General features: G+C 41.8%; 1 long non-coding RNA gene across 1 annotated transcript in view; it reads right to left on the bottom strand.

Moving 5' to 3' along the window:
• Positions 1 to 11180: 11180 nt before the first annotated feature.
• The window catches only part of LOC140189171 (uncharacterized), a 32681-nt gene continuing 20335 nt past the window's right edge, over positions 11181 to 23526 (bottom strand). The window contains exon 4 of the long non-coding RNA XR_011883476.1: positions 11181 to 11376. This is a non-coding gene — a long non-coding RNA (uncharacterized lncRNA). The remainder of the gene's footprint in view (positions 11377 to 23526) is intronic.

Below are 23526 nucleotides of genomic sequence, written 5' to 3'. Positions count from 1 at the left end.
CACTGTGTACATAAAATTCACTTCTTGTTTTCTTTAATTGGTTTACAATCGAGGACGAAAGTAATAAACTGTGTTCCAAATGAAGTTCAGTTCTTTGTTTATATAACTCCTCAGAGGGAGTTGTAACATATTTCTTATCAATTTCCTTAATCTTGTCCACAATTACCAACTCCTCCTGCTTCAGTTTCTTCCTCAAAGCAGCAGAATACGAGATAATCTGACCACGAATATAAGCTTTAAAAGTATCCCAAAGAATGTTCACAGAAATATCCTCTGTATAGTTGATTGTAAAAAAAAGATCAATCTGTTCATTCATAAAGTTAACAAAGTCCGAGTCCTGAAGCAACAGCGAATTAAAATGCCATTGTCTATTATTTTGTGTATTGGCCTGAATTTTAATAGAAAGCTTAAGTGGAGCATGGTCCGAAATGGTTATAGAGTCATAATCACATTTAATCACTGAAGAAATAAGGCGAGAGTCAATAAAGAAATAATCAATTCTTGAATAGGAATGGTGAACATGTGAAAAAAAAGAAAAATCTTTTTCCTGAGGATGCAAAAAACGCCAAATATCCATCGACCCAGAATCAGAGAGGAATGAATTAATCAAAGTTGCAGATTTATTAGGTAAGGTCCGTAGAGGAGCCGAACGGTCCAAAGCTGGAGATAAACAGGTATTAAGATCTCCGCCCCAGATCAACGAAAACTCATTCAAATTCGGGAACTGATTGAATAATGATTTATAAAATTCCGGACAATCCATATTGGGAGCATAAACATTAACCAAAACTACCTTTTTATTAAATAGTAGACCACTAACCAGTAGAAATCTACCATTCGAATCAGAGATAATATCATGTTGTATAAAAGTAACTGAGGAGTCTATAAAAATAGAGACGCCTCGAATCTTAGCGTTAGAGTTCGAATGAAACTGTTGCTCCTTCCAGAATTTAAAAAAACGTAGTCTGTCCCCCCTCCGCACATGGGTCTCTTGTAAAAATAGAATTTGTGCTTTAAGTCTCCGGAACACTTTAAAAACTTTTTTCCTTTTAATAGGATGGTTAAGACCATTAGTATTCCAGGAGACAAAATTAATAATAGACTCCATAAACCCTAAAGTCAACCCGCAAAAAGGAGGATTGACGATAGGTTCGATCCACGAACCCGGAAAGGGAACAGAACAAATAAGAGATACCGGGAAGGAGAACGCAACCAATACTTCAATAATGTACATAGCCCAAGAAGAAAAAAACTAAAACGTGAAGCCCCTCCCACCACCCCCCACCCCATGACCCCAAGGCTAAATTTAAAACAGACCAGCCAGAAAGAAGCAAGCACTAAAACTACCCCCATGACTTCCGATAGAGCTCCCTAAAAAAAAGTGTAAATATAAAAAAGATCAGCTAGTTATAAAACAGTAAAAGAACAAAAAAAGTAAATCAATTAAAACAAACACTTAATATAACAGAGAAAAAGCCAGAAAATATAAAAAAAACGCAACAAACCCCAGACCCTATGAATAAACAAAAAAATGAAATTATTAACATAAACTAGTTATGAAAACCTACAAAAAAAAGTAGATTCAAAAACTACAAAATTTAAGGCCTCAAAGGAAATATGTAGAATGACGCTGAGGAAATAACCACCCAGAATCCCCTGGGAAAAAGGAATGACGCAGATAGGAAGAAAGTTTAGCAACCATATTAATTAATCAAAAATAAACTTTTCTGCCCATATAAGGCAAAAAAAAAGTTAAAGCCGACAGATTCACAACCTCCGATCAAACGGAGGTAGTTAAAAATTACGATTAAGATGTTGAAGGTGAAAATTGATCCAGATAACTCTGGGCATCCGATGGAGATTCAAAGAAACGGAGGGCTCCATCCAACGTACGAATCCTTAGACGTGCTGGGTAAAGCAGCGCTGGTTTTAAATCCATCTTGTAGAGTTCCGATATGACAGATCTGTAACGAACCCGTTGATCCCGAATCTGTTTGCTGAAGTCCTCCACGAATCGGAACTGAAGATCCAAAAAATCAATATAACCTTTAGATCAAACGAATCAAAACAGTTTCTCCTTGTCTTGAAAGTAATGAAAACGTAAGATGACATGTCGAGGTTTATCTGACTTAGACGAGTATGATGGAACTCTGTGAACACGATCCAATAACGGTGGTTGGTCAGGAAATACAGTAGGAAATGCATCTCTTAAAAGTTGAGAAAAAAAATTCATTGGGCTGTCAGATTCAGCAGCTTCACGCACCCCAATCATTCGAAGATTCTGCCATCGCATTCTGGATTCTAAGTCAGAGCTTTTAAAGGTCAGAAAGTCAAGTTTCTTCTTCATTACATTGTTTCTTCAATTTTCCCCATCTTGAGTTCATTTTGTTGCGTGGATTTTTGAAGATTAGATATAGCCGACTGGTGTTCCGTAATAGATATTTGTATTTTATCGATTGAATCGGCAATTTTCTGGAAATTAATTGAAATTTCCGCACGAATCAGCTCCATAATAGAGGTTGAAATTTCCCTTTGAATTAGTTCCGATATAGCTTTCCAAGTCACCGGTGGTTCAGTCGGAGGAAAATCGGTACCTTTCGGTCTAACCGGAGGTTTGCCGTCCTTTCCATTTTTTCCAATCTTAGACATAGCAGACCTTAAAAGCATCCGATTATCAAAGAGCCCAATTTGTTTCAAAATATTTTAAAAGTTGATGCCTTAATGGTTAGTTAAAATATAGCTGATCATAAGAAGAAAAACTCAGAGGTAATGGAGCGAGTCAAGAACACGACTTCACTCCAGAGCTCTACCAGAAGTCCACTTATCTCTCTCATTAGCATCAATCTTCTAATAAGTCTTTCGTCACACCCCTATCCTTCAAAGGATTTTTACCGGGGTAAAAATTATAGGCATGAATACATTATTAGATACACACAAATATACATTGGTCATCAGCTATATGGCTAATACAGAGAACTTTAAGTTGTCAACACCTTGACAGACAGTCAGCAATCACATTTTCCGTTCCTTTTATATGTTTTATTTTAGTAATCCTCTAAGACCAGGCTCCAACTTAGCAAACTTCATAGTGGCCAAAAACACTAATGAGTTGTGATCAGTGTAACTTTTCGGTGGTTTTCGTCCCGGACAAAGATAACAAGGGTCGTCCCACACCAAATTAGCATTCTTGGCAAGAGCTTAGTAAGTGGGGGGGGGGTAATATCTGCAAAGTTTTTTTTTGCAAAACTTCCGATAGTACCCCACCATCTCCAATAACCTTCTCAAGGCTCTCTTGTCTTTCGGGGTGGGGACTTCAGAGATAGCCCGCACCTTAGCCTGCATCGGTGCCAGCTGCCCCTGTCTTCCCACCAATCCCGGATAAGTGATCTTTCCGTGGCTGAATTCACTTTTTGCAAGGTTCACTGTCAGGCTGGCTTCAAACAGCCCCTCCCACGTGTCACTCCAGACAACTACATCGCCAATATACGCTTCTGCGTTCTTTAGCCCTTTTGACACTGAATTAATTGTCCTATAGGGGTGTTGCTCACTAGGCTGACCTGATTTGACAACAACACCATGTCCCGGCTCTTTGCACCGCCTCAGGACATCCGGACATACGTGTGCGTGCCGTTTAATTAGCTGTCTTAGCGGCTCGCTCTGTTCGGGGGTTAAGGGAGAGACCTTATCAGCAAAGCTGGCCAAAACAATAGACTTCTCCCATCTGGTCAGCACCATACTTATCTTTTCAAAATGGGTTTTCCCCTTATCAGGTGGCACCCTAGCCTCATTAATTTTCGTGATAACACCGACTAGGTCTGTTAGCCTATCGTGGCAAGCTGTCAGCATATCAAAAGCCTGTAACTGTGTTAGCTCACGTCTACAATAGTCAATAGCATCCTTCCTCCTGTGCAGCCAGTAAAACTCTTTCATAATTCTGTCGACTGTCTTCCTCACCCCAAAATGTCCACCCAGGGGTATCTTGTGGGCTGGGTTAAAAATCTCGCCCCTATAAATTTTCGGCACCACCCCGCATTCCTCATCTGCGGGCATGGTACTTGGTCATCATTTCCTCCTTAGTACTCTCTCCTTCACATAATAGCCCACAGACTCCCTTTTTAATTCTGCTTCAGAGAGAGCTGTCTCCGTCAAAACCATCAGCTCCGCGTCTCACTCCTGTGCCAGTACAAATTCCTTCCTTGCTAATGATAAATCTAACTCAACTCCCTCACTTCCTCCTGTTTCACTATGCTCTCTCTTACTTTCTAACCCCTCCTGGTACAAGGGTGGTAAAAACGTCTCAGCTAAATATATATTAGCTTCGGCAGCCTTTCTGGGCATGCGCCGAGTCACTGCGCAAACAGGATAAACCTGTGAGTCCATGGGCGGGTCATCAATGCTGGCAGGCTGGCTTGTCAATCTTACTGCTGGGTACACCTCTCTGCCGGTGAGGTCAGTACCAAGTGAGACCTCCACATCTTCCATCGGTAGTTCGGGCCTCACCGCGATCGTGACCGGTCTGGAGCCAAGTCGCTTTTTAGGTGTATCTGGTGCAAAGGTACTGCTTCAGTCCCTTTTCCAATGCCTTTTATCACCCTGACCTCACCAGTCTGGGTCTCTGAACTAAAGTCTAACACAATCTTTAATATCAATGACTGACAAGCTCCAGTGTCTCTCCAGATCCATACTGGAACTGGGTATAACCCCTCCTCCACCGACACCAATCCGGCCGAGATAAAATTCTCGCGCCCTTCCTGAACTTTATCAGACCTCGTCTTCCCTAGCGGTCTGTTTACAAGCTCAATACAGCCAGTCGGAACCGTCATTTTCCCTTTCCCCATCTCCTTCTTTGGGGCAAAGCACCTGGACGCAAAGTGTCTGACTTTCCCACAATTATAACAGACGACACCAGGAGACTTCCTACCAAACTGCTCACGGTCTACCTTATCCTTCTCACTAGTCCCCGGCTTACTTTCTGACTTTTCTGGCGGACTCTCTCCGCCGTCCTGACTACCCTTCTGGTAGCCTTTACTTGGGGTAAACTTCGTTTTATGTGTCAACGCGTACTCATCCACTAACTTAGCAGTTGCGGCTAAGGTGTCTGCCTCTTTCCCATCTAGGTAGGGTCTCATACATTCAGGGGCACAACCTTTAAACTGCTCAATCAGGATTAGCTGTAGTAGTCTGTCATAATCCCCATTGACCCCTTTCGAGGCGCACCAACGCTCACAATATATCTGCATCTCACGGGCATACGCTAAATACGTGCGGCCCCATTGCTTCCTCGCATCCCGGAACCTCTGCCGGTATGCCTCCGGGACCAACTCATAAATCCTGAGTATGGCCTCTTTCACCACATCATACCTCTGGGCATCTTCTGCAGACAAGGCCGAGTAAGCTTGTTAGGCTTTTCCTTTAAGTACACTCTGAAGCAAAACAGCCACTTATCCCTCGGCCAGTCCTGATTTGCAGCAACCTTTTCAAAATGGAGAAAGTACCCATCAACATCTGTCTCCTCAAATGGGGGAACCAGCCTAACTTCCTGGGTTGCCCTGAACCCTCCACCTTGGTTCGGCATGGGCCCCAGCGCTGTCGTCATCTTTAACTTCTCCATCTCAAATTCCCTTTCCCTCTGCTTCTCTCTCGCATCTCGTTCTAACTGCTTGTCCCTCTCTTCTCGCTCCAACTGCCTGTCCCTCTCTTCTCGCTCCAACTGTTTGTCCCTCTCTTCTGGCTCCAACTGGTTTACCCGGAACTCGTGCTCGAGTCTCAATATTTCAATCTGCAGCTGTACTGCTTCTGCACCAGGTTTTCCCATAGATACAACCTCCAGCTCCCCTTGGGGAAACACACCTTTAGATACATAATGTTCTATGATAGCTCTGTGCATCCCCGCTCTCCTCATTGTCCACTTCCCCTTAAAAAGATTCAACCATTTGGCCACAGCTGCTAATTCTGATTTCCTGGCATCCTCTAATGCCTGCAAGGTCGGTGCCTTTAGAAATTCCTCAATCTCCATTTCTGCTGTTTGCCCTTTCTTTCTTTCGGGAATTTTAACCCAATCAATTTACCCCGCCCCAAAATTAGCATTCAAAATCGCGGACGAGAACCCCACTTATGTTACGTACCCCGTAACTGGATTGCCAAACCAGCAGAAATGGACCACTTAGTTGGAGTCTGGATTACTGGAACTAAGAAAGTTTTATTAAAGAAATAAGTAACACAGTACTCTAAATGTAAGGATATAAATGCAACGGGTTAGCAATGATAAAACACACATGTACACAGAACTAGGATAATAGGAATCAATCAAGTTCTATCACAGCCTGGGGTAAAATGATCAGTCTCAAGTGATGCAGAGTTCAGTTCAGCTCAGTACAGTTCGCAGCAATCGCTGTTGTGCCGTTGGGGGGGGGGGGGGGGAGAGAGAGAGAGAGAGAGAGAGGGAGAGAGAATGATGATATGCAAATCGAATTCAGACAGACCTTGATGCTTCTCCACAATTAGCTTTTGGGCGAGCCCTTTTTTTAATGTCTTCTGAGGTCACTGACTGTGACCCCTCCATTCCGGATACGTTCATTCTTCCGTGGTGAACCCGGCACCCAGGCCAGGGTGGACATACACACACCAGGTTGCCGCTGATCGTACCTTTTCACCCTGTGCGTCTATGGTCTGTCCCGCGCCCAGACCTCCAAAACTCCCACCAACTTGGGCACACCACACTTCCAGGGCCTCGTTATCTCGTGATTTTGTGGTGTCCCTTGCCTTAGCGAACCTGTTCCTTTTATTCCCCTGCTGGGGTATCGCCTGTCCATGAAACTTCAAACAGTTCAGGTTCAAAACAACCGGTCTGACAGTATTTGGGACTGCGTCTCTTTTCGTTAATCTCTCTCGTCCCTCATTAACATTTCCGAATGCTGCTCCATTGTCTCACTTATCTCTCTCATTAGCATCAATCTTCTGATAACTTGGTCTTTCTTCACACATATAATCCGGATGGAGTTACAAATGCAGATAACTCTCTACTATCCGTCAAAAGAATACATGAATAACCTTTTAACAAATCAATCTTTGTAAGGAATTTGGCTTGTCCAACTTTATCCACACAATCATCTACCCTAGGGATTGGATATGCTTCAGTTTTTGTCACAGCATTCACCTTCCTGTAATCCTTACAAAACCTAATACTATTGTCTGGCTTGGGCACCATAACAAACGGTGAACTCCAATTCGAATTAGAATGTCTCATCATATCATTTTCTAGCATATACCTAATTTCTTGTTCAGTAAGTTCACATTATTCCCTGTTCATTCGATATGGATGTTGTTTTATGGGTTTTGCATCTCTAACATCTACATCATGTGTAGCTACAGTGGTTCTTCTAGCAACGTCTAGAAATAAATCTCTATATTTAAAAATTAACTGTTTCATCTGCTCTCTCTGCTCTGGCTGTAAATGAGCTAATTGTTCATCAATATTTTCTAGAATTTTTGAATTTGGTAACCTGGCTGAAATAATGTTGGGTTTAAAATGAGTTTCAGATGAATCATCCATTAAGGTTTTATCAAGATCAGACTCATTATTGACCACAACAGTCATAGTAGCAGCTTCTCTCTCATAATACGGTATTATCATATTTATATGACACAGCTGTGTTGTCTCTCTATGATCTGGGGTTTTTACCACGTAATCCACATCATTCACCTTAGATTTAATCTCATAAAGACCACAAAATTTAGCTTGTAATGAGTTTGTTTGCATCGGGAAAAGAACCAACACCTTATCTCCAGGCTTAAATAACCTCATCCTAGCTTCCCTATCATACCAAGTCTTCATCTTCTCTTGAGCCAATTTTAAATTTTCCTTTGCCAAGCTATAAGCTTTATATAATCTTTCTTTAAATTTTAAAACATAATCTAGCAAATTAGTGTGTACTTCTTTATTAATCCACTATTCCTTCAACAAAGCCAAAGGTCCTGGAATTCTATGCCCAAACACAAGTTCAAAAGGACCAAAACCTAATGATTCCTCTACTGCCTCTCGTACTGCAAAAAGTAGTAAATGTATACCTTCATCCCAGTCCTTTTCATTTTCCACACAATATGTTCTAATCATAGTTTTTAATGTAGAATGAAATCTCTCCAGGGCTCCTTGCGATTCTGGATGATAGGCTGATGAAATAATCTGTTTTGCTTCCAGTTTATAAACTATCTGCTGAAACAATCCAGATATAAAATTACTACCTTGATCCGATTGTATTTCCTTAGGCAACCCAAAATAAGTAAAGAATTTTATAAGAGCCTTTGTCACAGTTTTGGCTGTTATATTCCTAAGAGGTAATGCATCTGGAAACCTAGATGCTGTACACATAATAGTTAACAAATATTGATGTCCAGTTTTAGTCTTTGGCAAAGGACCTACACAGTCTACAATGATTTTTCAGAACGGCTCACCAAATGCTGGAATTGGATGTACTGGGGCCACTGGAGTAACTTGATTAGGTTTACCCACAATTTGACACGTATGAGACGTTCTACAAAATGTCGCCACATCTTTTCTTAAACTAGGCCAATAAAAATGTTTAGAAACCTTGTTCATAGTTTTCTTTACACCTAAATGACCACCCAAAGGAATACTATGAGCCATAATTAAAATCTCATTTCGATAAATTTTAGGAACTACTACCTGATGATTAACTTTCCATTCCTCACTAGCAGGAATTGTAGGTGATCTCTACTTTCTCATTAATACTCCCTTTTCAAAATAATATCCTACTGGCACTTTTTCAATTTCACTATCTGGAAGAGCTTGTTCTTTTAATTTGCCTATCTCAGGATCTCTACCCTGCTCTGCTATCATCTCCTTCCACAATAAAGACAAATCTTCATGGTGAGACTTACTACCAAAATCCTGATCAAATAATGTAGGTAAGAAAGTTTCTGATACATCCTCAAAATTCGAATCTTGAACTGAACAGTTGTGGGTAACAACCTCATCCTGTATATCGGTCTTTTTAGCTTTAGCTCTTGTTACAACACATGAAGAATCTGTGTTAGAATCCCTCTGTCGTTCCTCAGAATTTGGATTTACTGTCAAATGCACTTCAGGAAAAACTTGTCCACCTGCTAAGTCGTTCTCTAACAAAAGAGAAACATCATTCACAGGTAAACTGGATTGCAGTCCTACTTTAACAACCCCTGTAACTAATCCTGACCTTAAATTTATTCTATGTAAATGTACTGGCATAAGGGAACTCCCAACTCCTCTTATATAATTTACCTCACCAATGTCAGACTCATCACTAAACTTTAGCGCACTGTCTAATATTAGTGAATAAGCAGCTCCAGTGCCTGTAAGTATTCTTATTAGTACTGAATTGGATCCTTCTTTCAAGGATACAAACCCTTCTGTTATAAAAACTTCATATCCCTTCTTAACTTGGTCAGACTCTGACACATCTTCATCAGTATTTTCTAAATCCTGTGAATTTACAGATGTTTCAATATGCTGCACTCAAGCATCTGGGACGGCTTATTTCTCTTTCTTTTAATCGAGAGCAGTAAGCTTCTACATGTCCAGGTTTCTCACAATAATTACAAATAATACCAAAATGTTTTTCTTTCACATATCTCCCTTCATCCTTACTTTTCTCACTAACTTCAGATTTAATTTCTGGGTTACCTTGCCTCTCTGTGCTATTTTTCCTTTTAAAAATTCTACCTGGAGAAAATTTATTCTTATGAATTAAAGCATACTCATCAGCTAATTTAGCAGTCTCCTGCAATGCAGAAGTGTCTCTTTCATTTAAGTATGTTCTCCCTTCAACAGGAATGCTTCTTTTAAATTCCTCCAGTAAAATCAACTCTTTTAATTTATTATACTCCCCATTCACATTTTTAGAGGAAACCCATCTCTCAAAACACACAGATTTCTCATAGGCAAATTCCACATAAGTTTTTTTCCACAGATTTCTTAAAATGTCTGAATCTTTCTCTATATGCTTCCGGAACCAACTCATATGCCTTTAATATTAGCTGTTTAACAAAATCATAATCCAGTGCTTGATCAGCATTTAAAGCTGTATAAACTTGTTGTGCCTTGCCTTTAATTACACTTTGTAATATCACTGGCCATTGCTCTTTCGGCCACCCTAAACTCAGAGCACAATTTCGAAATGCCGGAAATATTTGTCCACTTCAGCTTCATTAAATGGAGGAGCCAAAATAACCTCACGACTAGCAATAAACTGTTTATTAGAACCAGAAGACTAATTTCCCCTCCTTAATTTCTCCATCTCTAACTCAAATTTCCTCTGGTTTTCACCTCCTCTTTCTTTACCTTCCCTTAGTTTACTTTCCTCTCTTTCTTTGAATTCCCTTAATTTATTTGCCTTTCTTTCAGCAAATTCCCTTTTTTTATTAGCCTCTCTTTCGCCATTTCTGCTTTAAATCTTTCAAACTTTATCTGTTCAAGATGTAACTGCATTTCCAGATTATTCATTGGAAACCTACCTAACACCTCATCATCAAACGTTTTCATACAGATATAATGCTCAGCGAATTTTCTTTGTATTAAAACCTTTGTGGTATTCTTCGCAATTCCCTTAATATCCAACTTCCTAGAAATCTTCAATACAACAGGTTTTCTCGCATCCTCTAAAAACACCGGGTCAGGTGTGACCATAAAATCGTCAACATTCATTGCTGCCGAATACTGCTTACACACCAATGAAACTAAAAAAAACAAGGGGTATTTCCCTTTTCCAAATCAGAATGGCAATTACCAGCACTTGAACTCAAAAATTTGGAACAAGATCCCGGACAAGCCCCCACAAATTACGTTACGTAACCGGCAACAATGAATATCAATCGAGACAGGTTATATACAAACAACCAAACATTTATTAAACACGGATAAACAATAAAAAAACAAACAAACACCTTAACTGGAAGTTAACCACTATGCGGACGTTCAACAATTCATCACTCAGTACTGATTCTTAAAGCAATAAATGTGAAAACAGTTCTTAAAGCAGTAAATTCAAACACAGTTCTTCGAATGGTAAATTTTAAAGTCCAAGAGATTTATACAGTCAATTAGGAGAGACTTTCATGAAGTAACGAATTCCTCGAAGACACGGCGTCACTGCCACTCCCAGCTGGATCCTGCCTTTTCCACAGGATTCACGGCGACGGAAATAAAACGATTTTAAAGGCACTGACCTTCCTCCGTAGAATAATCTTGCACAGCTTTCCTGCCACTTTTAGCAGAGCTATCTCATGCAGATTACTTCTTCTTGAATGAATTCAGTAATGGTCGATCCTTTCCAAACCTGTCGAACGTTTCCTTCAGGGTCCCGTCTTCACTCTCCAATGTTACTGAAAAGATACATTAGCAAACCTAGCAGTGTTTGTCAAGCTGCTGGCTCAGACTTCTCTAAACAATGTAATCTCTAATGAAGAAAAATCTCTTTATCCCTTAGACTTACTGCCCGATGAAAAATCACTGGTTGTAGGAGAAAAACTGAAACTAATTATCTATTTTTGAGCACTCCTCACTATATATATATATATATGAACAATTCTCTATGAACTATGAAAACTATCACTTAATTAATGAAGAAAAGGAAGAATAAAAACAGACAATCAAACCAGTTAACAATCTGTCCGCTGTGTATACTCAGTATACCAAACAGACTTTGAAAAAGTCATTCATCAGTCAAATCAAGAAGTTCACATCTTCTTTCAATAGCTCATCAATCAAAGGATATCTTCAACATATCAGAAATCTTCAAAGCCTGTTTTCTTTCAGAAAATTATTCAGCAGACTAATACCATTCAGACCTCGGCCACCTCCAAAATAGAATTAACATAGTCCAATGCCGCATTGGGGTTCCAAAAAAACACGTGGAGTCGAATCTTGAGGAAATAATTTTAATTGCGCTGGATAGCGAAGTGATGGGAATAATCCCTTATCATGGGCTATCTTCATAGCTGGAAGGAATTTGAACTGCTGTTCCATAAATTCCCGTGGATAGTCTTGAAAAAAACGAATCTCGGAACCCATAAATTTAAAAACTCTGTGTTTCCTTTTATATGTTATGATTTGGTCTTCAACTTTGAAATGAAGAAAACTGACCAAAACTGACTTTGCTTTATCCGGATCTTGAGATTTTGAAGTGAGAATTTTATGCACTCTTTCAATATCGGGAGGCTGAGGTAGAATATCCGGAAACAGAGATTGAAACAAATTAGCGAAATAGCCCAATAAACTCCCACTCTCAGATCCTTCCTCCAGTCCAACAATTGGAATGTTATTCCGATGAGACCTTGCTTCCAAATCGATAATCTTGTGTTGAGCCCGTTCCAAGCGGGCTGAAATATCCGTTATCTGACGCTTCGACTCTTTAAGCTCAGTATTCAAGGAAATAATATTCTCCTCTATGAACTGAAAGCTCTGTCGAAATGAATTCATCTCAGAAGTACTATTGTCTATTTTATTGTCGAGAGCCATCAACGCATGTTCTAAACTCTTATCCCAGACAGGCATATCTTCTGATTTTTCTTTCGAAGTTTTTCCCTTTCTATTGCTGGATTCAGAAAGCTGCCTTCTACATCTTAAAGATTGTGACATAATGACAACTAACCCCTCTAATATCCGACAAATAAAAGTTAAAAATTCAAACTGTAAACTGGGGAAAAGGAGAAATTAAAAGCAGCCACAGAATTTATGTGTTAGCCTATTGAGCTGCAGGCTGAGGTCCCAGAAGAGATCCCTGCAGAACACCACTAATTACAGATCTCCAGCCCGAAAAAGGCTCTTCAAACACTACTCTCTTAATTTTACCAGGAGGGACTTCATTAAATGCTTTAGTAAAATCCATGTAGATCGATATCCTCTGCTCTACCATCACCAATCTCTTTCATCACTTTGCCCGAAAACTCAAGTTGTGAAGATGGGACCTGACCCAAATGTAGACATGATGGCTCTCCCTAATTAGGTCCTTGCTTCTAAGAGCTCATATATCCTATCATGAAGAAGTTTCTCCAGCAATTTCCATCTGCAGGTCTGCAGTTCTCCAGATTTCCCCTTGTTCCCTTCTTACATGCAGGTATAACATTCACGACTCACCCGTCCTCTGGGTCCTCATCTCTGCCAAGTGTGGATACGAAGCTACTGATCAAGACCCCAGCAATCTCGTCTAATGTTAATACTCATTAGGAGACCCAATACTTTCTCCTTATTGACGTCCAAACTCCCTGACGTGTTTATGCATGCAGCACTGTCTCCCACTCCACACCTTTTCCCTTTGGTAAATACAGAAGGAAAGTACTTATTATGTACTTCACTCGCAGCTATCTACAGTTATCTTTAAAGTTGGGTAGTTGTGTTCTCTGCCACCTAACTGCAAACCCACTGAAAGGGCAGTCAGCCGAATAGACTTATTATCCAACACCAGGTAGTAGAACAATCCCATTAGTTTGATTGCACCCTTCCTGTTCCTGAGTTCTACTCAATGGACTGAGTCTGAACCCTCCACTATGTCTCTGCTGTGCGTACCTGTGATAATTTCCCTGATTAGTAGTCCAACTCACATCTCTTTTACCTCCTTCTCTATATTTTCAAAAACTTCAAAAGCCTGGAAAATTAATCACACATCCCTGCCCATCTCTCAACCAAGTCTCTGTAATGGCCACAACATTGTAGTTCCACATACTGATACATGTTCTATGTAAATCACCTTCCGTCATAGTACTCCTTACATTCAAATACACTCCATTCAAACATTCAAATACACTCCATTTAAACTATATCTCTCATCATACCTGTTAATTTGATTTTGCCTGGCCATGCTTTCACTGATATCTACCTTCATGTCCAATCCTTCACTTACTGACCTGGTGCTCCGATTCCCAGCCCCCTGCTAAACTAGTTTAAACCCTCACTAGTAGCATATTAGTTCCCTTCCAGTTCAGGTGAAACCTGTCCCTCTTCTACAGGTCATCCCTTGCCCAGAAAAAAGGTTCTAATAATCCAAGCTGGAAACCCTGCCTCCTGCACCATCTCCTCAAGTCACTCATTTATTTATGTGTTATGCTATTCCCACCTACACAAGCCCATGTTACCAGGAGTAATCGTGAAATTATTACCTTGGAGGTCCTTCTCTTCACCCTATTTCCTAACTCTATAAACTCAGTCAGTCGAACCTCTTCCCCTTTTTTGACAATGACATGGTGCCAATATGTATCACGGCCTCTGGCTGTTCATCCTTCCCCTGCAGCCGCTCTGATACACCTGGACCCTAGCACCCGGGAGGCAACACAGCATCGTGGAGTCTCTTTTGTAGCCACAGTATCTCCTGTTTGTACTCCTAACTAATAAGTCCCCTATCACTAATGCATTGCCTAACTTTATCCTTCCCTGCCACAGGGAAACCACCATTGTTTCTTTATCTCGCTTCGAACTTAAAGGAATTTGTAGAATCAGGTACGGGCAAAAGTTTGCAAAAAGTGTTAGTGGACTCAAGCTGACTGACTGAGAACCTCGCTTAAAAACTGCTACACCCTTGACATTGAAGATCACGGAGATCAGGCCCACAGACCCGGTGTTGGATGGTGCAAATAGAAGGAGACCACACCGGCTTCTTACAGAGACCAAAGGCGAGCTGGTGGCGCGTTTATTGGCTGTAAGATACTGTCCCTTGTGTACATGGGAGACAGGAGGAAAGAGGGGGTATGAGACAGGGGAGTTACCGTAGACAGGGTCAGGGCTACAGCCATGAGAGTTATTTCCTTCTGAGACCAAGCGCAAATTCATGGTCCAGGGCTGAATTAGAGTCTCACCTTCCCTGTGATGATTCGGAAGAAATATGACATACTATTAGACCAATACGAGATGAATGAATGAAAAAGGATCTGCTGCTTTCCCAACATATTTGACAAATAAACTTTTCTCAGGATTCCGGCCCGGTGTAGGTATCAAATATAACCGAAGTCTCGATGCCAACAGGCATCAATCCTGATGAGGGTGGCAGAGTTTGTCATCAAAACATTGGTTGTAATCGGCACCGGTTACACGGCTGGAAGCCCACTATGAATAAATATTCTAATAGTACTCGCCTTGTGTGACTTTCCTTTCCTTTGAGCAGAGGAAGGTAAGATTGATGTTTGAGATTTTAAAAAGTGGTGAAGGTCATAGGTGGATTAATAATAGGAAGTTTTTAATTGAAATCTGATGTTTCACATCCATGCAGAAGTGAGGCAATGCAGACGGAGTGTCTAAACAAGGCCAGGGGATGCATTGCAAATGGTGGAATGTGAAGAAACACAGAGGGCCAGAGTGACTCTGGAAAGCATGAGGACAGATCTCCAAAGGTAGGGGTTGAGTTTGATTGGTCAGTTAACAGATGGATGGAGAGTTGCCTTTGTTTGGTGATGGAATGAGAAGAAACACAGAGGGCCAGATGGACTCTGAAAAGCATTTAGACAAATCTCCATTGATAGGGGCTCAGTTCAGCTGGTCATTTCAAGTCTGCGTGGGGACTTGCCTTTGTTCATTGCAGGTACTGAATGCCAGAGAAGGTGGCTCTGCTGGGACTATAGAAGCACAAGTTGGGCCACACATGAAGCGCTGTAAACAGTCCTGGTTATTACACCACAGGGATATACAGACAGACCAACATTAAAATTAGGAGGAAGAATCCCCATTCTGCTGCACTAGCGCACTTCTCCATTCAATATTAGACAAGAATTCATTGGAACCCCAACTCCATATCCCCGTATACCCACGGTAAACATTCACCACTTTGTTTGTCAAATACCCACCAACCGCTGTCCGAAAGGTATTCAGTTCTACGCTCATATCTCCCTTAAGGGAGAAATAAAAGTTGCAAAGCCACAGGAATCATTAAGAAATCACTCTAACAGCACGTACCACGGGGCTTAATGACAACATTTATTGCACTGCTATGAGACTAGCACTATGTGATGAATGATTAGCCTCACAATCTGTCTCCTAAAGATCTTGCACCTTATGGTTTACCTTTCTCTGCAGATGTTATACTTTACTCTGCATTGGATTGTTTGTTTGACCCAGTATGCTAATACACCAACAAGTCGGGTGGCCTGTCCACATCTGACATTCTGTAACATTCAAGGGATAATTTTGAGTTAGGAAGTTGCTGAGTCTTTAGGAACACAAGGTCATAATATAGTTAATCTTGAAGTACTTTGGGGAAACGTATCAGTAAAAAACAAAGCCATGAAGTCAAGGTTTGTGCTGACGTGGCAAAGACCTCGGAAGGTTCACTGGAAGGAACTGCTTGACATTGAGTCAGTTGAGGGACAATGGCATCGAGTCACTGCAGGAAATCTCCATGGCCAAGGTCAGGAGAAGCAACAAATCAATAGATAAACTATATGGATGAATAAATATATGTTCAAAAATGAAGAAAAGGCAGCTGTATAAAGAATACAGAAACAGAAAGTAATAAATTTTACCATTGGGGATATTAAAATATGCGAGCTACAGCCATGTGGGAAATTCGGATTGCCAATGGCAGGTTGAGAAGGATATTGCTGATAATGCCAAGACTGATCCCGAAAATTTTGTTAATACTGAAGTCATGAAAGAAACTGTAAGGAGGTACTTAGGCGCATTCAGTATAACAGTGACCTGTGAAGTTATGCTGTGGAAGACAGAGAGGATATTCCTAACTCTTATTTTTCCAAAGTGTTCACCTGCAGAGTCATCAACATGCTAGTAAGTGTAGCAAGAATTAAAGTTGCTTAAAGTGACTCCGATCTTAGAAAATGAGGTCCTGTCTCAGCTGAAAAGGCTGAAAGTTTATAAATCTCAGTGTCAGACAACATATATCCCAGGGTACTTAAAAAATGTCTGTGATTAAAAATACAGGTACCTAACAAGTATTTTTCAAAATTCTGTGAAGATTGGTGAAATCCGTAAAGACATGAAATGGACTAACATTTTCCCAGAATATAAGAAGGGTGACCACACTGACCCTGGTAATTATGCTCCAGTAAGCTTAAGGTGTGACGTAGGTAAGAACAGGATACACTAATAAAGAACAAGTTTGAAAAGCGGCTGATAAGAACTGGCATGTAAAGAGAAAGCCAGCATGGGTTCAGAAAGGATAAGCACGTCTTGCTAATACGCTGCAGTTCTATGAAGAGGCAACTAAAATTTATTATAACAATAGAGAGGTTGATATCATTTATTTGGACTTCCAGAAGGTTCTTGACACAGTACTCCAGAAGAGGTTAATAATCAAATTACAGGAGGTACGGATTCAGGTATGGGATGCGAATGTGAGCAGAATTGGCTCAGAAACAGAAAACAGCGAGTTATGGTGAGAGGATCGTATTCATCCTAGAAGATGTTAAAAGGGGGTTCCACAAGAACCATTCTTAGGGGTGCTGCTGTGTTTAATTAACATTAATGATTTGGATAAGCACAGAACAAATTCGTTTGCAGATGACACGAAATTAGAGTGATGGACTGATAACATTCAGGCACAGAATCAATACAGGTGGATCTAAACACAATCCGGATGTGGGCAGATAAATGGCAGATGAAGTTCAATGTAAGTAGTATTACATACAGGAAGTAGAATTACTGGATATAAATATACAATGGGGGTCCTCAGTCAGAAAGTGCATTGTATGAGAAAGATTTTGGCGTTCCGGAAGACATCACTATCAACATCTAGACAATGCATTGAAGCAATTCGGAAGGCTATTAGAATGTTGGGCTATATAATATGCTCAGAGGAGTTCTCGCGACATTCTCCTTAAGCTGTGTGATGCACTTGTGAGGATACACATTAAGCCTTGTGTACAATTTTGATTCCCATATTTTGTGAGGGATGTGAAGGCTCTGGAGAGAGTTCAGAGAAGGGCGACTAGACTCATTGCAGGATGTGAACTATGCAGAAAAACTGAGCATTACATATGTTCAGCCCACTTTGACGTAAAATGAGAAAAGATGCAATAAAAGTGTTCAGAATCATTTTGCGTGGAGGTAAGTTGGATGCCAGCTACTACTTCAAAATTAATGCTTCAACAAGGAAATAGGGCCACATGTGGAGACTGGTTAAAGGGAGATTTCAGACTAAAATCATGAAGACGTTCTGTACAAAGTGATTTGACAGATACAGAATAAAACCCACACTCTCACACTGTATCATAGACTGACCGGTAGAGAATCAACCCTACACTTACACAAGGCGCCAGAAACTGACCAGCAGAGATTGACTCTTACACCCTCACTCTGTAGCAGAGACTAGGAGACAGACACAGGAACAACATCTCAATCCTGCAGCCTACTTTCTGGCTGTCTGCCTAATTGCCTGTCTGTCAGTCGATCTCTCTCTCTCTCAGCTAACGTGTTATCTCACATTTGCCTTTTTTTCTCCTTTACCTATTCATCTCCCTGTTTGGAGTACTTTTCTTTATTATTCAACCAGTTTGCCCATTCCTTTGCAGATTGAAATATTTCTTCTCAATTTCTTTTGACATTTGACAGATTTGAGATGCCCATTAAAGACTGTGACTTCAGCAATATCACACACAAAATGCTGGAGGAGCTCAGCAGAATTTCTTGTGTTGACTTGGATTTCCAACATCTGCATATTTTCTCTTGATTGTATGTTAGCAATGTGCTCATTTGACCATTTCCATCCTAATCGCGGTCTCACTATTGTACCTTTGTTCGAATCTGTAGTTGTGGGTTTTGAATTGAATTGACTTTATAACTTACATCCTTCATTTACACGAGGAGTAAAAATCTCTACGTTACGTCTCCATCTAAATGTGCAATTTATAGTAAGCATAGAGCATAGAATAGTACAGCACAGTACAGGCCATTCGGCCCACAATGTTGTGCCGACCCTCAAAGCTTGCCTTCCATTCAACTCCTCACCTTAAATTCCTCCATATACCTGTCCAGTGTGTACAACAGGACATTTGATATAGCATAGAAATACAATAGTACAATTGTCTCTCTCTCTCGGTTTGTGTGTGTGTGTGTGTGTGTGTGTGTGTGTGTGTGTGTGTGTGTGTGTGTGTGTGTGAGAGAGAGAGAGAGAGAGAGAGAGAGATCGAGATCGATCAGGAAGAAGCTGAAGTACTAAACAACATTTACAAAATGGGAAACTGTAGGGACGGAAGTGGAGATCGGTCTGTGTCGCTGGTGTCCGTTCAGAAATCAGTAATTAGCCAACAAAAAGACGAAATATGTAAATGTCGCTGCTTCGTGACAAAACTCAGTCTTTGTAATTAAATCAACCGGCCTATTTTCACCAGAGACTCTGCTGAGGTGATGCCAAAGAATTTTCATGTATTTGTCTCCAATCGCCCGAATATTTACAATAGAGACAAAGGTACTGAATGGAAGTGTTTGTTCAAGCAACTGTAACTGAGCAAGTCAGTGAGGTGTATAACCGTATCTCGGGAGACAGATCCTCTGTATAAATCGGGACCGCTTTGAATGCATCAGCTGTCTGCCGGATCTGTGAACACAGGAGCAACAGAAATCACAGATTCTCACTGAAATGGTGTATCCAGTCATCTGGCGGATAGAAGACGTTTACTACCCTTTTATTTCAGCCTTCGGAATTCCCGGTAAGCCGCAGTGTCAGCTGCCGTGGGCGGATGTTGAAGTTTAATTCCAATGTTGTGATTGATTCTGCCGCCGGCTTAAACTCTCACATTCCAGTCCCGGTATTCCGCTTTTCAGGAATAGAGTGGAAACACCGGGACGACAGATGCTGGAATGTGGATCTAGAAACAAACCGCTGCAGGAATTTAGCGAATCCGCCGACATCGGTGGAACTGAACTTGTCAGACAGTGTTCTTCCAGCGGTTTGTGATCAGTAATGGGATGTTCCGTCTCTGTGCGTTTGGTCTTGCAGCAGTTGCACTGCATTTGCAAATATTGTGTTAATAGAGCCCGCGGAGATTATACTAATTGATCGTCTACATTTGCATGTGAGCGGATTTCTGAGTTAGGAGCAAGACTCAAACAAATAATTGGTAGTAACAATTTAGCAAATGTATGGACTTTCGTGTTGTAGATCGAATCTATTGTCGATTTTAAATAAATGTCTGCGGTATGACTGAATGTAAACAGCTGATGGAAAACAGACTGAACTCATTGCAGAGTCAATTAACAAAGCCGGCCTAGTGCTTCAGAGTGAAACGTTTCCCATCTGACAGACATCTGACTACGGCACCGAGTTTGCTGCTGGACGTTGAATTCCTCTCCCCTGCTTCCCTGTGATGGAATCAACGGGAGGCGTCATGTCTGTTTGTGAGGTTGTGTAATTTACTTTACTGTGTAAACTCATTCTCTGTCTCCACCAAACTGCTGCATTGGCTTCTGCTCAGTGTTTTCTCAACTTGCTGTTCCCTGTCTCTCTTCCAGCGAACTTGGCGGCGATTGTGATCCTGTCCCGGGGAAAGTGCGGGCTCTCCAAATGTGTCACTCGCTACCTGGTGGGAATGGCAGCGGCCGATCTCCTGGTCGTTATCTCCGATCCGCTGATGAAGTGGACTGCTGCGATTTATTTTCCCCGATCATTCCTGCGAATCACTCCTGTGTGCAGACTCGGTGAATGGTTGGTTGCCGCGAGCACTGCGGCCTCAGTCTGGCTGACTGTCGCTTTCACCGTCGATCGATTTGTGGCTATTTGCTGTGAGAAGCTGAAAACAAAATATTGCACCGAGAGAACGGCGGCTGTGGTTATCGGGACAGTGAGTGTGCTGGCCTGTTTGGAGTCTGTTCCCTGGGGCTTTGTGTACGAACCTAGAGAAATAATTGACGGTGTTCCCTGGCATTGTGTTCTGACACCGAGCTTCACAAACTCTCCCTCATGGTCGGCATTTGAGGTGTTTCACCGCATTTTAACCCCTTGTCTCCCACTCTTTCTGATGTTGCTGTTCAATATTCTGACTGTCAGGCGGATTCTAGCGGCCAGTCGAGCCCGCATGGGGCTCCGGGGACAAAAGAGTGGAGAGAATGACAAGGACCGGGAGATGGAGAACCGACGCAAATCCATCGTTTTGCTCTTCAGCATAACCGGTAGTTTCATATTGTTGTGGGGAACACAGGTGGCATTTTCTATCTATAAACGGATTACAAAGAGTTTTGTTTATTCTGTCACGGATCCCCTTTACATCACACAACACACAGCGGAAATGCTGCAGGTTCTCAGTTCCTGCACCAACACGTGTATTTACTCCGTGACTCAGAGCAAATTCCGAGAGGAACTGAAGAATGCGGTGAAATACCCAATGAATCTGATTTTGAAACTGATGAAATGTTCGAAATAAACGCTGTAAAGTTTTACAATTCAGCTGCCGTCATGCTCCCAATTCTATCCACCCACTTGTAGGTGAATGGAAACAATGTGATGAACAGAGTTACAAATCAAACACCAGAAAATCTGCAGATGCTCGAAATACAAAACAACTCACACAAAATCACATCCTGATGAAAGGTCTCGACTGGAAATGTCGACTGTTTACTATTTTCCTCACACAAGATGCTGAAGGAACTCAGCAGGCCAGGCAGCATTTATGGAAAAGAGTAAGTTGTCGATTTTTCCTGCCGAGACAGTTCATCAGAATCCTGTCAACTGTTTAATCTTTTCCATTTTGTGTGTGTTGCTTTAGAGTTATAAAACAACTGTTTACAGCTGAGCCCGACGGCATCACTGACCTCACCATCCCAGAAAAATCCCTTTTGCGCCTCACCTCTCGCCCTGTTAAATTGAAGCTTGAGGAGAAACTGTTTTCCCTGCTTCCCGGTTCTGACAAAACTGCCTGATCTTGCAGTTTACTTTCGTCTCTATCAACCACTCCTGCTCCCGTCAAAACCCGTCCTTTCCTTCACCTTCCTTTTCTCCTCCATCTCCACCTGTACAGTTTCCCTCTCACTGCCAACTTGAACTATCCTCCTGTAGGAGAATGCTCCTGTTTTACAATTGAAGACAGAGAACCGATCTGTTCACTTGTCTCTCTGTGAGAGATGGAGAGACAGAGAAAGTGAGCGCGAGGCTGAGGGCGCGAAGGAGAGAGCGAGTGAGACATTGCGAGGAAAGGGCGCGCGGGAGAGCACGTGAGGGAGAGGGCGCGACGGAGAGGGTGCCATGGAGATGACGTTAGAGTGAGCGTGATGGAGAGAGCCTGGGGGAGAGCGTGCGGGCGATATTGAGCTCGAGGGAGAGCGACAGAAGGGGACATCGCGAGGGGGAGAGCGCACGAGGGAGTTGGCGGGAGGCAGAGGGCGCAAAGGAGAGCACGTGAGGGAGAGCGCGCGAGGGAGAGGACACGAGGAAGATGTCGCGGGAGTGAGCGCGAGGGAGTGGGCGTGTGGAGAGACAGAGAATAGAATGAGAGAGGGAGCGAGATAGTAAAGCGACAGAGACATCGTGAGGGAGAGGGAGAGGGAGGAAGGGAGGAAGGAAGGAAGGAAGGAAAGAAGCAAGGGAACCGGCTGTGTGACATTGCCGGATCTGCTGTGGTTCCACTCTTTCACAGAGATCGGCTTGTTTCGTGGATAAGTATTGTTTCGAATTATGTATAGCTATACTGTAGATATCAGTTTTCTTTTTGTTCTATATCAAAATCGTACGAGTTCTAACAAATTCTGTGGTTTCAACACATGTCCAGTCTCCTTTGTTTGCGAATGCATAAGTAAATTGCCTGAGCTGAACCAGAGAAGAATACAATGAATGAATTTTCAAACAATGTTCATTACAAACAGAAAGCACAAAAGTACACGGGGATGGAAAGATATGAATCACATGCAGCGAACACTATAACTGGGGCACAGACAGGAGTATGTGTGTAAATGAGTGAGATTGCAGGATGATGCGTTACCCCAATCATGCCATGGCCAAGGATGTCTCTGAGAAAGTAAGGGCCATTTTGAAAGGGCAGGATGAACAGCCAGAGGTCATGTTCCTTATTAGAACTAACAACAGACAGACAAGGTCCTGCAAAAAGAACTTAAGGAGTAGGGCATAAAGTTAGGAAATAGTAACTCTTGGGTGGTGATTTCAGGATTATTTCAGGTGCCACATGCTTCCGAGGTTAGATATGGTACGTTGGTACACTTAAATTTCTGGCTAACAATTTGGTGCCGGAGGGAGGGCATCAGGAACACAGATCATTGGGCTTTCTTCCTGGATAAGTGGGACTGGTGTAACAGGGATTGGTTACAGTGAAGAGGAAGTAATATTCTCACAGGGAAGCTTGCTGTAGCCACCCTGACGATTTTTATCATGAGGCATGTGGAGGGGGTTTTGGGATCCAGACCTACCGGTCCATAAGTAGCATTGAGCGGATGGGGTATTATTTGTTTGATGTGTTCAGGAAGGTTTCCAGAAACCGTATGTAGACGGTCCACCAGGAAGGGAGACATACCTGACATATTGAGAAATTAACCTAGCAAGACGATTGGAATTTAATTGGGAAAGTCTTATGAATCTTAATTCTGGAGGGTTT

Source organism: Mobula birostris, chromosome 28 (assembly GCF_030028105.1).
Source record: "Mobula birostris isolate sMobBir1 chromosome 28, sMobBir1.hap1, whole genome shotgun sequence".
NCBI classification, from domain to species: Eukaryota; Metazoa; Chordata; class Chondrichthyes; order Myliobatiformes; family Myliobatidae; genus Mobula; species Mobula birostris.
This window is presented reverse-complemented; position numbering and strand designations above follow the sequence as displayed.